This window comes from Protopterus annectens, chromosome 2.part1 (assembly GCF_019279795.1).
Source record: "Protopterus annectens isolate FY-2018-M chromosome 2.part1, PAN1.0, whole genome shotgun sequence".
NCBI lineage: Eukaryota > Metazoa > Chordata > Ceratodontiformes > Protopteridae > Protopterus > Protopterus annectens.
The window spans coordinates 438,265,015-438,270,624 of NC_056729.1; the positions used below are offsets into that span (position 1 = coordinate 438,265,015).

The 5,610-nt window shown below is 43.0% G+C and overlaps 1 non-coding gene across 1 annotated transcript; it reads left to right on the forward strand.

Annotated features, from left to right (window-relative positions):
* Positions 1-1,668: 1,668 nt before the first annotated feature.
* On the forward strand, positions 1,669-1,751 carry TRNAL-UAA. Its single transcript has one exon. It is a non-coding gene; the product is annotated as a tRNA-Leu (tRNA).
* Positions 1,752-5,610: the final 3,859 nt, after the last annotated feature.

Sequence of the window (5,610 nt, forward strand, 5' to 3'; positions counted from 1 at the left end):
TACACACTGTATCTTCACACATACACACATTGTGTTTTAGTAAAAATCACTGGAACTATTGTTTATTATGCTTTGTATACCTTCAGCTCAAAAATATGTTCATTCATTTGTCCTTATGGCTGTCATATCTTTTTCTTCATGGTTGTTACCTTGGGTCCCTTTAGGTGTTAGTAGGCTTAAGAAAAAGTTTAATTTTAATCATTACTTCTGCTTTGTAAAAGGTTAGTCATTTTTACTTTTACATAATATATTTCATTTTATATGGCTGAAATTTTGTTTTGAGACAGGACCTTGTTTAAAGATATTCAGTATTTCCATAACCTGTCTTTTTAAATATATAAAAAAGTGTTCGTAAGTGTTTCCCTTTGAAGGAAATGACATCAGAAGTTTATCAGCTGTTGCTTTTAAAATGAGTGTTTTTGCAACTTTTTAACTTGTCTGAAGAAGCTCCTGCTTTGCAAGAGTGAAAACGGTCTTATTAAAATACGTTAATACTGCACCTTCTTCTGCCTGAGTTCCTTGGGGCTTGCCATTCGCTTTTTTATCTGGTTTGTTCATCATTTTATTGTTTTTTCGCTACATGTAAATCATCTGAGAAGATTCCTGTCATGGATACTCCCCATTATTTGGAAAAACATCCCTGATTACATTATACAAAACCCCTCACTAACACTCCAGGGAATCCTTGCAGAGTGGGTGGGGAACAGTGGATACACCCCAGGGATCCCACAATCGGCTCTGCTCCACAGAGGAACAGTTAGTTAATCAATGGGGTGGTGACAACAGACACTTTTTGGCTATGCTTATAAGTGGCCTTGGGTAGTTAGGCATGTACCTACCTATGTATCTATGAACCTATACATACAGTATGGATACATGCTGATAGCTTAATTTGCTGTTCAGGTATTGACTTACCTTATGCCAATGACAGTTGTATGTACAATAGTTGAGAGCTACCTATGTAGGAGGCACACAGTAGACCACCTATACATGACAATTTACAGGTGGTCGTGTGTGTGCCATCCATGTTTGCTGTGTGTGCAGGTGGAGAAGGGTGTCAGTCCATAAGTGCCTACACTGTCAGTGTATGTGCTGTATGTTCCCTCTTTGCCAAGGCATGGGCATACTGGGCATGCCTCCGTCTGCCTACTGGGGCTAGCACAGGGTGTTCATGGTCTGAGTCCCTCTGTGCCTGTGGGTCCCTTGGCAGTAGTGGTGGGCTGTAAGGGACTTCACCATTCTGTCCCTGCTGCAGCTGTTTCCGCAGGATCATACTGTGTAGCATGGCACATACTATGAAGATGTGGGCACACATGCCTGGGGAGTACTGCAAGGCTCCACCAGATATGTCCAAGCAATGGAACCGTGATTTCAGCATCCCAAACACGTGCTTTATGATGATTCTGGTTTCTGTGTGTGCCTCATTATGGCATTCTTGCGTGGCTGTGTGTGTGCATTTCTGATCGGAGTCATAATCCACGGTTCCAGTGCATAGCCAGCATCCCCCACCAGGTGGCCATATGGAATGTCCCCCCCGGCAAATACCTGATACAGCTGTGAGGCATGCCAGATGTGGGAGTCGTGATAGCTTCCAGGGCTGCCAGCACACACATCCATGATAATGCCCTTGGCATTGCACACGACCTGGCAGTTGATGGAGGGGTATCTACCAGGATGGCCGAGTGGTTAAGGCGTTGGACTTAAGATCCAATGGATGTATGTCCGCGTGGGTTCGAACCCCACTCCTGGTAATTACACTTTCTCCAGCTCTATTCAGTCGCTTACCACTTGCTCAGAGGTGACCTTTGCCTAACATACAAGGCCATGTCAAACCCAGATTTGATGAATATGCTTCACCTCAAAAAATCTAGATCCATCAGAGCCACAAGGGCGGGAGACTTAAACCTCGACACGGCTATTAATAGGACGTGCTGGAGGGATAGATTCATCACCCAAAGACTCCCTATGCTGTGGAACAAAATCCCGGTACATGTGAGGCAGAGCACCTCGCTGGCCTTGTTCAAGAGAAATCTTGACCAATGGATGGGAGATCGCAGATATACCCCAGGGATTACCTCAGTGTCACTGCTCGACAGTTCCCCATACTAAAGGGGTGGCGTAAGCCACAAAACGATGGGCTAGGCTTGTAAATGCCCTCGGGCAGATAGCCTAGTATGAACCTATGAACCTATGAACCTATCCCTTGTGGTTTATGTAGCACCTACCCTGCTCACTGGGTGGTGTCTTGATGTGTATGTGTGTGCAGTCTATTGCACCCAGTACCTCCGGGCAGTCTGCCACATGGTGGAAGAGATGCATATTGCTGGCCAACTCCTCCTGCATTCGGGGGAAGTATATGTGCTCATTGGCATGTGGTAACATGGCATCCAGGAACTGGTGGAGTACCCTGGATGCTGATGCCTTTGAGATCCCCATGATATCCCCAGTTGGCCTTTGGAAGGTACCTGTGGCTAGTATTCTCAAGCTTACACATACCTTCGTGTCCACTAGGATGTGTTCCCCTCTGTTACTTCTTCTCTGAGGCATGGCCAGCACAGCTCAACAAGTTGCTGTATGGTGTCCCTGTCCACCCTGTAATGCTCTACTATCTTCAGATCATGTAGCCCCTGGTAGGTTACCCTGGGTCTGAGCACTCTTCTCCTCCTCTAGTGCCTGAGATGGTTGTCAGCATCATCCTCCACACCACCTTCAGTCTCCAACACATGCTGGTGAATCAAAGCTATGGCAGCCCCTAACATGTACATATTAAAAGTTCCCTGTCTGTATACACCAATAGTGCAGAGTGTGTCTGGGAATACACAAGTGTGTGTGTGTGGGGCTTTCACACCTTATACTATTGTGCAATGGATGATACTGGTGTAATTGGGTGTGTATGTGCAATTCCAGCTGTGGGGTACCTTACTTATTGGTTTTACAACAGGTACTGCTATTGTGGGGCCTTTGGTGTTGACTTACGCTTGTCTGCCATGATTCATCTATTGCCCTTTACTTCACTTTTCAACCCGATTCCCCTCTCATTGTCAGGTATGCATCCAGCTGCCTGCTTTCTTGTTTTGTACTTTCACAACCCAGGATTGTGTTGGGAAATGTGTTATGTAGCTGATCTACTGCAAGTTTGCTTTGTTCTGTTGTGACAGTTCTCTTTTCTTTGCTGTAAGGCACCTCCCCTTTCCTGTTCTGCAGGTAGCTGCTAGCAGCCTTGTTTGCTGTTGTCAATGGCCCACTGTGAGTTCCTAGGTGTTAATTACTCATTTGTACTCCAGTTACCATGCTGCAGCATTTCCTTATTGTCTTCCTGTATCCTTCCTGTTTCAGCTGTGGTGCGCACCGCACACAGCCATTTACCGGGTTTTGAGTGCGTTTTCATCCACGTTCACATGCACTTTCAGTTACCTTGCATGCTCTCAGCTAAGCAAAGCTATGGCTACTTCCACACCCCTATCCTGCAGCTTTGCTTAGCAACAGGCAATCTGGATTAGCAATGCTCCAATGTGCTTACAGCTACAGTGGCGGACCCCTCTCTTGATGTCATGTTTACCTCCAGGCCACTCCTCGGTGTTGTACTGCTATGCCGTGTGGTACACCCTTACGCTGGCGGGGTGTTTGCGATTCAGTATTACTTGACTCATTTGCATGGCATTGACTACTAATTCCTAGTTACCATGCAGAACACTATCACAGACCCTTAGCAACCCTTGCACCATGGTTGTCGTGTAGCATGTGTGCCATTGACTATTATGGGGAATTCATGAATTGTGTTACATTACAGTTTTATGACATCTAAATATATTTTCCTTGTGATCCCGTTTGTGCACCGATGCACTGCAGTTTTACTTTGCATTAGTGTGGCCAATACATTAAATGTTATTTTTTATGTGTTGTGCATTTTTTTTATGCCATTGGCTAAATATTTAGCCATTGGCATATAGTAACATTATAATACGTAAGTTTGGTCTGCTTTCATGGCTCCGAATTTATGTTTGAAAAAATGTAAACACTTTTTTTGGTTTACATTTCTTCATGCTTACGCTGTGCCTGCACCACTTCATGAATCACTGTATACCTTCATTTGCATGCTACACTGCTGCACATGGGGTAATTAGCATACATGCACTGGGAGCTGCGCAGCTCTGGCATACGCTGGTAGTGCATGTGGAAACAGCTCATACCTGAATCGCTCAGCAGCCATATTTGGCACTAGATCGCCGACGCTACTCCGGCGCCTGGCACAAGCTTCATGAATCCCGGGGAATATAAAAGCAACAGGACTTTAAGGGTGTTGTAGATTTTTGAGGAATTGAGATAGATAATTTTAAGTGGAAATCGTAGGAAACAAAGCAGGAGAAGAACAGAAGGGTTAGCTAGAAATTTTGATGCTATGTTTGATTGCAATGCAGATATAGAGGAAGTTTAGGAGGGGTGGGAGCAGGAGTACTCCTATGTAGAAGAGAGATAAGAGCGGAGTAGGGTCTTGAAGGTAGAAAGATTTTGGGTAGTCTGAATGTGGGGAGGAAGTGAGTTCCATTTTCGTGTTAGTGAGAAGGATAATAGAGACTGGCCAGGAGTACGTACAGGTTTATACACTTCAAGAAAGCTCTGTTTATTGGATCTGAGAGATCAGTCAGGAGCATTCATGGTAAGTATTTGGTGAGGGAAGGGCATTAGGAAAGATTGAAAATGAGTTTATGGTCAGTATAGAGTTGAATGAAAGAGAGATATTTGGGGAGTTCTAGACAATTCAGTGAGTGTAAGGAGTCGCAGTGGTGAGATGATGATTTGGAGCTTGTAGCAAACAGGGATTTTATTGTAACAGGATGGCAGTTTAGCACTGAAGGTTGGTGAGAATAGATGCCCCATACATGAGAGAGGGGAGGAGGTAAGTGGTGGAGAATGTAAGCCTAGTTGGGGAGGTTGGGTAGTGGTTATGGCAGTAGAGCATGCCAAGTTTCTGGTGAGTTTTCCTGATGTTAGTTTGAAGGTGAATGTCAAACTTTAGATGTTCATCTATTAGGACTCCAAGAAGCTTAGTGTGAGGGACTACTTCAATAGGGGTCATATTTTGGCTTTTTATAGAGAAAGTGTTTTTGTCTATTGTGAAGTTCTTAGATGGGGTAAAGATCATAATTTTGGTTTTGGTTGCTTTAAGGGCTAGATGGTTATATTTAGCATGCAGTTCTCAGTGCTACAAAAGGCTGCTAAAAGCTAAAGACTAAATGATGTGGGGCTGTACAGTGTTATTCTGTGCTTCAAAGACATTTTAACATAAACATCCAGCTTATAAACAGTGGTGATGTCATTTATTCATTTATTTTATTTATTATTTATTTTACATTTGTTAACCGGGATTGGCTGACTGAGCAAAAGCCCTTTTTTAGCAGAGGTCTGGGGAGAAAATATCCAAAACAGTTACAAAAAATATATAACCATTACAAACAAAGTTAACATTATAATCATTCATAATATAACTTGTAGAACAGTTATTATGTATATATATATATATATATATATATATATATATATATATATATATATATATATATATATATATATATATACAGTTACAATTATCAATAAAAATGTTATGAAGAA